Source organism: Falco cherrug, chromosome 3 (assembly GCF_023634085.1).
Source record: "Falco cherrug isolate bFalChe1 chromosome 3, bFalChe1.pri, whole genome shotgun sequence".
NCBI lineage: Eukaryota > Metazoa > Chordata > Aves > Falconiformes > Falconidae > Falco > Falco cherrug.
In genome coordinates this window covers 95,935,493-95,946,706 of record NC_073699.1, presented here as the reverse complement: position 1 = coordinate 95,946,706, position 11,214 = coordinate 95,935,493, and positions in this window count along the sequence as shown.

Sequence of the window (11,214 nt, the reverse complement as noted above, 5' to 3'; positions counted from 1 at the left end):
GTCACTTTTAGTTTGAAAATTATTTTTTTTTTCTGCATTTCATGGTTCCTGCTTGAACTGAAGGCAGAACTGCCGAAATTCCACAAAGAGGGCCATTTTTGCAATAGTGTGCTACAAGTAAGAAATATCATTGTCAGATGAATTTTTGCTGTCTGGTTTCTTAAGCAGGGAAGAAGGAATTGCTTAGAGGCTCTCGGTGCACTCAGAGAACCCCAGGAGGCAGCCTGATCTTGCAAGTTCTTTTGACAAGTTTTGTAGACCCAACCGGTTTGCATACCCTGTTGAAGGTTTATGCAAACTGCTCTGAAACTTTGACCCTTTGTCTGCTTGCTACAGTAGATTTGCACTTCAAGATTTCTAGAGAAGCATCAGTGCCAGGCATGGTTATGATGTTTGCAAGAGCCAAAAATAAAACCCTGGTGCAGAAAAAGGAAGGAAGCAAACTGACAAGGAAATTCGTAGCAATTGAGACGCTTTTGGATTAGGTTCTATTGAGCTTGCAGTTGGGATGCTGGCCCTACAGAGGAAGAAAAAAGGTCCTTGGGGTGAAGATGGCAGAGGAGCTGGGATAGGAATGGAGAATGCCAGTCTTGACCACAAAGGAAGACCTGAACTTTTGTTGTTTTTATTTTCTTTCTTCGCTTCTTTTCTACAAAAAAACAGCATTTGTTTTATTGCCACGGAACATCAAATTCTTACACAAATAAGCCAAGGTCCTTCCACTGTCTTCCTGGCAGGATGGACAGTTGTGAAACTTTTTCCTTCCCTTCTTCCTCCAAGGCCTACTTCTACATTAATGTCTACAAGAAAGCAGCTTTATTTGGAAAAATAGATAATTTAGGGACAGTTAAAGCAATTAGCCACATGTGTGTGCTAATACAGCTATTGCTTTGATCTCACCCCTGGCTGTTAACTCTTTGTTCTCAGGCAGCCCATCCTACCTGTCTGTACAGCAGCTGGAGCCATGGGACCTCTGTGTGAGTGAGAGTTTTTAGGTGCCTCTGCAACACATCTGTTTGGTAATAATTAATATCCATGATGGAGTATTCAGTATGCTCATCAGGATTATAGAAAGATGAGAGAAAATGTCAATATTTCTAAAGGGGGGCAACCAGCCTTCAGAAAATTTCATATATGTTTTACCAGAAGTGTTGAAGTTTGTTTTCCTCTTTCACCTTTTTCCTAGCCCCCTTCCATCTGCTTGAAAAGAAAGCTAGCTCTAGGCCAGTAAATTAAGGAATTTTTTTGATTCTTAGAAAAACCTCATAGCAATTTTGCTGTTGTTTGAAGGCTATTAAAAAAAAAAAAAAGTTTAAAATCTTAAAATCAAGACTTGGTCAGCTATCCAAAGAAAAACACCCTCCACAAGAACACAGTTTGCATTACGCTCTACCCCACTGGCACAAAGATGCACAATTCCTCTGCCCTCACAGAAGGAAATGTTCTGAAGTTGGAGAAGATGCAACTAGAAGCCACCAGTCCAAGGTATTTAAGTTTTAAGTTCTCAGCTCATTTACTGCCCATGTAGTGATCCAGATTTAAAAATGTTAGCTGCCAGGAACAGATCTGTCCATCTGATGTAAGTCACAGGTGAGTAAAAGCGCATTTCATACCCAGATACACATCTTGGATGCACGTGGTCTTGGACATGGTGAGTGAAGTCTGTGAACACAGACTTACATCTTTTAACTATCTTTTCTCTGCATTTAATCTGTTCCAAACAGTAAAAGTCTTAAGATGAAATGTTCATTGCAAACAGGTTAATTGACAGATTTGGCTCCTTTGTTTTCTGTTTACAGATTCTTTTTGAACCACATTGTTTTTCTACAGATCTGTTGGGGCTATTTTCACAATTTTTTGCAGAATCTCTTCTGTGGGCAAATTTTATCCCATAAAATGAGCTGCTCCGTTGATCTATTTACTATTTGTTGTTTCTGGTGTATGTTTGGTCACCAAAGACATATAGTATTATTTCTGCTTTCTGACTGCATTACATTTGTAAACAGATGAGTAATGAATAACAAATGTTGATGAGCAGATAATGAATAGCAGACACTCTTATTTACACAGATATGCCCTTGTATGCATTAAAATCCTGACTTCCATAGAGAAAATAGCTTTTCCTAAACACTGTTGTATATAAAATCCTGTCTGTCTGAAGTTACTGAAGATGCTTTCTTAAGTAACTGATTCCAGCACCCCCTATAAAATTTGGGAAATGAGGCATGGAGAGAGATTTCTCTTACCCATCTGAATGAAACCTGTTCTGGGCTTGGAATACAGCAGGATTCTCTGGAATAGGAAGGGAATGCATTTTATCTCCTTTCCTTAGGGCAAATGAATGGACAAAGGCACTGCTATGCACAAGGAAATGCAAGAAAGCTGAAGCCTTTAATTTTCACTCACTATGTCTTTTGCTGATTTGAATATCAGTTTTCCTTGACTTAATACTTGAGTTGACATTCCAAATTTATTATTGTTTGGAAAAGTATATTATTTATGGACGACTTAAGTGTGAAGACTTAAAACCACATAAAATTCAGATCTGAAATGATGGGATAGTAAGCAGCCAGCTACACTAGCAATGAGTGCACGATGGCTAAGAAATATGTGACTGTGCTTTGTAATATCTAAAAGCAGGAGATTAAAATCATCCCCTAGAAAAGATTTGCATTACGGTTCATTTGGACATATCCATAAACATGATGCTATTGCAATTCAGAAACAAAAGGACCCTCCACTGTTTCCCAGTGTTATGATGCTGAGCAGCTTGCCATAAATCTATTCTGGGATTTCTCCTTAGTCGTTTACAAAGAAGTTATTCTCTGTATATGGTTATTTTCATCATTCAGTCTGTCCATGTCAGTTTATTAAATAAATCAGGGAAGACTGTAACAACAATGCTGCAGGCATTCCTAATTTGACTGAAATAAACAATTCCCAGATACTACTGGTCCATTATGTTGGTCCATTATGTTCATAAATAGGACGATTTAGAAACAAGTTATCTAGCTGAAGAGTTACTACAGGCCGTGGTGGTGGGGATAGCACACTGGTTCGAAGGTGTTGGCCACCGATCTGGCTCTGTAGGTCAGAGTACGGCCGTATGCCACGCGTGGCAGGAAGAGGTCCCCTGCCAACAGCAGACCCAAGGTTGTTGCTAACCCAAGACATTTACATGCTTCACTATTGCCCCAGGAGCGAAAGTGCACGCTGTCACCCCGCCAAATCACGCTGTGTAGGTATAAGCATGTGTACATACTCATACGTTTAAATATAAGGAGCATTGGTGTAACTAGTCATGACTTTCTCACGACGGTATGACTTTTGGTGCTCCTAAGAGCTTCTCTTGTTCATGTCTTTGCTTTCCATTTCTCCAATTTCACGACTTATTCAAACCAAGTTAATTTTCACTTCTTGTAAAGTAACCTGTCCTTCCTATGGTGGCTTGAACATCTCCCCCACCGCCACAGCAAGTTCTGTGTGAGGTTCCGTGGCAGCCTCACCTAGACGTGGATGCAACCAAGGTGCCTTTGACATTGGCAGCAAGGGGTTTTTTTAGGCATGTCCATGTAAATTTGTCTTTTCCCAGAGTTGCTGGCAAGGATTTTAACAACAGCATGTCAGAGTTGGGGTTTGCAATACTTCAGGGGTGCTGAGCTTCCCTCAGAGGTTAACACTAGCCAACTTTTGGGGTTTTTTAATTGTAGAGCTACACTGGTTTAACAAAGATTGCCCCCAGGACAGCAATTCCCATATTTGCAACTCTTACCACAGAAAATGCCCTTACCATGTTTATGAAAGTTACTTGAAGTAAATACAGCACACTCAACTCTCAACTTTTTTTCTAGAATGTCAACACTTTTTCCTTTTGCCTGAAGTTAACAGCTTGTAACTTTTACTAATTATTTGTCATGACCAACTTGCAGTTCTGCCCAATCTCAGCTGGTTGGTTTGGTCTGTATTGCTCATTTCATGCATTTTCTTTAAATGCATACAAATGTGTTTTATACATTTTGCAATGCATGAAGCTGGAATTGGTTCACATGACATTGCTAATAATGCTGCAAGCGGTTAAGAATCAGTACTACTCATAATCAAGTGTTTGGACACATATGAACACATATATTTCTCAACTTAAAAAAAATAATTTTTTTTTTAAGACATTGAAAGTCACTCTTCCTCTCATTCCCACTGTAGCTCAGAAAATTTTAGGAATTCTTTTTTCCTTTCTTCTTTTACAAAAACTGTCACACAATAGAAAAGCTTATAGTACCTTTATGCACTAGCATGGCATTTTCTGTACCCTGACCTTGGAAATATTAATTGGCTGTGTATCATGTGTGCAATATATTTAGAAATATATATTTATTATTATATTTGTATTTAAAATATTACCGTGTTCTACTGCAATAACATATTTCTACACTTGGTATGGCACGATACAGTTATACAACAAAGCACATTTGTATTTGTACGTACAAATGTATTTTTGTCTTTTTTTCTACACTATGTACTGTAATTTCCAAAGAGTGATATAATTTACCTTCTTAGAACCAGAAGCATGTTCCATTCCTTTAAAAGTCCGTGTATTTTTACGTCACACTGTACGTTAAAGAAGCAGTGATTGAAATCATTGTTGTCAAGGAAGAATGTATTAAAATTATTAATAAGACTTAAACCCACATGAGACTTACTGAATCATCTTATCTGACCTAAATTTATGACCCTTCCTCCCAGTTCTTCCCATGCATACTTGCACAAAGGCAGGAGGAATGAAAGGAGAGAAACCAACACAATAAAGACCCATAAAAACTGGATGTTTGCATTAGGTCAATGTAGCATTTTGTGATTATAATAATATAAACAAATAAACTATAAGGGCATTCACATCAGACCTCATTTCAAGCTGAACTATTATAAAGCGATTAACAGCCTCACACTCCTGCTTTAATTAAGTTATGTTGTGAAATATTCAGCATTTGAACCTGTTCTAGCCTGCCTCTTTTATCATTGAATTACCATCCTTAATGTGTTTTTCTGCTGAAAGATGAATTTCATTTAAGGATTACTGTACACTGCTCTGGCATTTTGTGGTTTCTTGTCAGCCCTTGTGAATCTAGATCATAGCTAACTTCAGTTCCTCTGACATGTCCTATATGCACAGTCTCTTGACTAGCCTGTCTCAGTGGATTTATTAACTCATATTGTATTCCTGTAGAAATGAATGGACATTTTTTATTAATTTAATGATAGAAATTTCAGATGACAGTGGAGTTTACTTTTGGAGCTTACTTCAGGTTATGTAGGCCACAGCAGCTCTCTAGTGACCTATCACTTCACAGAAATGCGTTTTGAAAGTTTCAAGGCAGTGGACATCTGTCTGTCAAATACTTTAAAATGGTGCTAGCAAGGAGGGAACTGAACGGTCCTTCAGAGCTGGGGTGTCTAAATCCACAGCCACCCCCGGCACTGCTCTTTACTTTCCTGGGGTTGGTTTTCAGCTGTAATATCCCACTGCATGTTGCAGAGTCTGCCTTCAGGCAAATTCATGCTACCAGATGACTTTGAGGAAGGGTCGATGAGTGATGCTCCAGCCAAGCATCCCATTTCCCTCCTTTCTACTTGTGCCTTACCTGGACCAAGGTGATGCAGCTCAGCATGGCAACATCAGTTTTGGTGTTGCTTTTTCAGTCCCAGTCGTCTGATGATCAGGCTGTGCTTTTTTTGGGGGGGGGGGGGGGGGGGGAGGGGAGGACATGCCAATCACATTCTCTTGACTCGTCACATAGATGTCCTCAGAGGGAGTTTGCTAGATCTTGAAGTGTGACGACTGGTCAGGTGGGTTTGTTTACTCCCACTACCCTGCAGATCTGTCTGCTCTCAGGGTGGGTGGCAAGGTGATGCTGCACCTGGTCCCATATGGATATGGTGCCACAGGGATAGCACCCAGAGCCGGGAACTCCCTAAGAAGGTTGTTGCCCTGGCGAGGAGAAGGTTTGCTCAAGCACGAAGGTTTGAGTGATGTGGCTTTGGCTTCCAGCATGGTAATTATATCCTGTAAATGACACTCGGCTCCAGCACTGATTGAAAATATATGTGGTAATTTACTTGTGTGAAGGGAGTCTAAGGTTCGTGCTGTCCCCTGCACTGGACAAGCACAGCATGCATGTCTTTGACCCCAGAGCTCACAGATCAAACCGGCAAAATGGAGCTGCTGAGAAGGATGCAGTGTTCCCAGTGAATGCTTTGTGTCTTGCAAAACACATGGTAAATAACCCTCTGACTTGTTGGCAGGGTCAGAGACAAGAGAAGGACAAGGGCTAAGAAGAAGGTCAGAGAAGAAGCAGGGGAATGTGCGGGGTTGGTTCAGGAGGGAGGAGAACACTGAAGAAAGGAAGCAAGCAGTACAGGGGAAAATGCATCGAGCGTAAAAAGAGGATCACGAGAGATTGTCCTGTTTGCTGTGCAGATCCCCTGCAGACTGAGTTTTTGAACTGTCCCTCCCACCTGATTCTCTTCCCTGGAGTTATAGATGAGGGAGAAGACACGAGGCCAGGCAGGACCTGGTGCTCTTGACTGAACAGGTCAGCGCTGTCGGTTGTCAGATATGGGGATGAGAGAGGACAGTAACCGTGGTGGCATCTTTGTTCCCATTTCGCAAGCTGTGGTGTGGCAGCTTGTGAAGCTGCTTATCCCTGCTCTGGCCAACACTGTCCCAACAGAAGCTGCCTTTCTTGCTTTCACAAGAGCATTGGCCACTGTAATTCTTATGCAGCAACTGCGTATGGCAGGCGTGTAAGACATGTTAACGTTGTAGGCAGAGGAAAATGCAGGGCTTATCCTGTCCTTGTAGCTGCTGTGTGTCCCTAACAAGTTGTTCTTAATGAAAGCCTTTTAACCCCAGAGACTCTGGTGTGGTAAATTCAGACTGTGCGTATTTTACCTTAAATTTCAGATGACCTTTCCTTCTTTTGAAATGTATACAATTGTTTAGGACTGATGCAAATGAAGGCTGGCATTAAAATGAAGTTTCCTGTTGTTCTGTCACTCCTGGAAAAGAGTTGGAGATAATTTCCAGTGCGTGTTCTTGCTTTCTTAACTCACCTAAACCCAATCCTCTCCTAAGGCAGTTGCTCAGAATAGCAGCATGCACGTCAGGATCGTGGCGTTGGCACACTGTGCTAGTTACGAGATTCCTCGTAATGCGTAAGAACAGCTGAGGAAACGTGAACTGGAACACAAGCAAACCGAGCTAAATCTAACTTTTCCCAAGTGGGGGGAAAAATTTGTATCTGGTGATTTTGGCATGTCTTGTAAAAATCTGAGCTCTCTGTTTCAACAAAAAGTAAAATTCTGCAAATGAAGGTTTTGATGCACCAATCTTAGATTAGAGGTTTCCTATAGCTAGCTTCATGGGTGAGTTCCAGCCATTTCAGCTGCCGTAATGCATTTTCTTGACAGAAAAAGCATGTGCTAGACCAGAAAAAGAGTTATTTCCTCTGCCTTAAGTAGAAGTGTTTGGGAAGAACGTGCCCGTGTCTTGTAAGGATACACCAATATCACCAATCCCTTCCAACCGTAAACAGGAGTAGCATCTGATGGGAGAAAATGAGTGATGCAAAGGTCTTGCAAAAGTGAAGCGTTAAAAAGCTTGCACTTCAGTGGGAGTATAAAACCAATGCTTCTCATCCTCATCATTTATAGTTAAGGATAAGGGGTGCTTCAAGTGTGTGCTATGATCCACCTGAAGTCTTGAATTCTGCTCAGCTTGTGTAAAGAATTAACATGGAAAAGGTTAAATGGAAATTCTGACTGACACAGGGAGGTGCAAAACGTGCCCAAGCAAATGTGTTTAGAGCAAACCAGGAAACTAGGTAACTGTGTCAATAAACTAGCTTTATACAACGCACTAAAATATTTACTCTGCCTCATCTACAATTCAGTTAGCAGCACAAGGTTATTTTAATACCGTACAGAGATCAGAGACTAAAAAGTGCTTGTGGGTACAGGCACAAAGGCTTCTCAAAGAGAGAGAAATACAAAGACTCGTTCACAAAATTCTTGGGAAGCTTTCTTTTTTTAATCAGCATTGCCATTTTATTGTTTAACCTACCCTGCTTGATCTCCCTACTTTTGGTTAATACGGGAGTCAATTACAGCTTCATCTGTGCAGAATTAACTTTATAGAATATACACTAGGGATTTGTCTATCTCCTCTATTTAGATCTATGTCATAAAAAAATATGTAGTAGAGAACTGTGTGCAAGCACTGCATATGGTGCAGGCTTTGCAGATTTATTGTAAAATCATTTTAAATCGGTTAAGCTCTTGCCAGAAGTTAATTAAATATGTTCCTTTGGTGGGGGGTGGGGGGACTCTGTGTGTGTGCGTGTGTGCGTACGTGTGTGCGTGTGCATGGGGGGGGGGGCTTCTGTCTCACTAGGTGGCAGTGTCTGATTACATCTGGAAGGACCACACCAGCAAGCCTGGTGTCTCCAGCTGTGACCTCCAGCACCAGGATGAAATCCCTGACTCGGCAGCTACCTGGGGAGGTAGCACCACCGTCCACATCTCCGTCTACACGGTTCACCTCAGCGGTTTCCAGGAGCTCTACAGGCGCTTCCTCAGGCTACCTGATGGGGCTATCGTTGAGGTAGGTCCAAGCAGGCTCCTCACCTGTGGATTTGGAAGGCAAAGGGGTGCACTTGAGAAGTAGGTCGGCAAACAGGGAAACAGGCCTGCCTGACCCTGCACAAAATCTACACCGAGATCTTTCATAGGAAGAGTTCACTTCTAAACAGTAGGGTAAAATCAGTGAGTTAATGCGTTTGCAGTACGAAGTAGCAATTTAGTATTGTTTATAGAGCCATTTAAAGGCAATTCTGTAAGATATACATTGAAACCACACATACAGAGATTATTTGTAAATATATATTGCTTAGGACCACATAAGGCCACTCTGTACAGGAATTATTATCTATATAAATATACAATTTAAGTATTGTGCACATTTATTGTACAGCTAGTACTACAGGTACGGTCATCCACTTAGTTTTTCCACACATACACAGAGCTAAGGAACAGTCGGATTGCTTACTGGCATCTTGCAAGTTTTGAATCCTGAATGTTGTCAGATTTTTAGCAGCTTGTGCACTAAAATACAATACAGGATGGTATTAAAAAGAAGTATCACCCATTACTTGTTTCATAGGCTGCATTTTGTTCATTGCAGTGTCATTTTTGTTCTCAGTGCTTGGAAGAAGTGCATTTCCTTGTTGCCTTCGGTCTTGTGTTGAGAAACCTTTAAAAAAATATTTGGCATCTAAGAGAAAGTAGAGTGAAAGAATATTAGTTTACCTACCCAGATAAGAAGTGGGAGCATCATCATGGAGGTCTGTTTACCATAGAAAACTGGCACAAATGATGCTGAAGCACAAAGTTTTCAGCTGCTCATTTCTGAGGTGAAGGTTCAAGTACATCTTTCCAGCATGAAGCAAACGTTGCTTCTGCTCCTTTGGTTAATGTTTCAAGGCTGTTTTGTTCATTAAAAGATTTTATTCTTACCGTCTTTGCCCTACTTGGCTTTTTAAAGAAAATTTAATTTAAAGGAAACTGTCCTCAAGGAATCCAAACATAATTTTCTGCCCCAGGAACTTGTGATTCACCAGAGTGAAGACACCAGAGTCTTAGAGCTGGCCAAAGAAAACAAGAGAAGGCATGTGGCCTACCTGAAGTAGAACTTAAATACTGAAACAAAGAAACCGGCAAATCCAGGTCCATGCCTAAGTCTGAGAAGCTGCTCATACAAATCATTGGCTAGAATTTTGCTAGAACATCTTTCCCCTATTTGAGGTCAACAACGCAGCACAATGCCTACTTTCTGCCCGTTACAAAGATTAGCTCTTTGCAGAATGTTTTTTCCCACTTAAGAAGTTCTCAGTTTTTTTGGTCATGAGGTTTCACCATGCTTCTGCAAGGCTGTGGAAGGAGGGGCTTCAAATACCCGGGGCAATCTCAACCCAGTGCACTGGTTCAGTTCATTAATCCCTTCTGTATTTCTGACAGTGGAGAAATATATTCCCATACAATGTTATCTTTTCTTCCCAGATGAGCTTCCCAGAAACTTCCAGCTTCTGAACTGGTGCTGGTCAGCATGCACAAAGTGAGCGCTGCACAAGGCAGATGGCTCAAACCACTTCTGTGGTTTCCCGCACCAGATCACAACATAGTCTATCCCTAAAATCCACCTAGCTGAGTCTTATTTCATAGTCTTAAAAGCTGAACATCTGAATCAGGAGATAAATGTGTGCTTTACAGCATTTTTATTTGTAGATATAAATACAATTACATATAAGAAATGTGCTTAACTAATAATTGCAGTAAAACTTATAGACAGATCTTTACATTTAGCTGATAATGGATGCAATTATACATTTGTGTATTTTATAGGTCAAGTCTTTCTACTTCAGTTCCAAATTAGGAATATTCGATAACCCACTGAATTTTAAAACCATACACTGACTAATGGGAAGTTTGCTGCCATGGGGCAAATACACCTGTGCTCCACCACTTGCTGCTGGTGCTGCCCCTCAGGAACAGTTTTTTTGCCTCTGCTGAGCTAGACAAGCAGTGGTACTTGAGTGGGGTTAGAAGACAATTTGAGTTGAAAGATTGCATTGCAACATTACATATAGCTTTTAAGGGTGTAGGAAATGAAAACTATGTAGGTTTCTTGGGATAATCTGTCCAGTCTGCTGCTTCTGTGGACAACTCATTGTGTATAAGCATTTCCAGTCTGATTAGTTAGAGCTAGTCCTAAAGATTCAGGTAGTTTACCTAAATCTAGTCTAGTTCAGGTATTTTGTCCCCAGTGATTCAATGGAAAGATTTTTCTGGATCTTTACAGTCTACTTGGTCAGAAGTCTCTTCTTCTCCAGCCTCAATTTATTCGTTGTCAGTTTCCGTGTATTTATTTGGCTCACCCTTTGGTGTAAATAAGACATCTCTCTTCCAGAAGTTTACCTGCATAATCTGATTTCATGATCCTATCCATTTTCTGCCAGAATGAGTACAACACCTCACCAGAAGAAACAAGAGCAGCTCCCCTTTTGTTTTTCGTTTCCCTCCTCACCCTAACAGCATTGGTGAAAGAGGGAGGGCTCTTCGTCCACAGTGACAAGGGGAGAGATTGTCCCTCATTCTCTCCCTGTA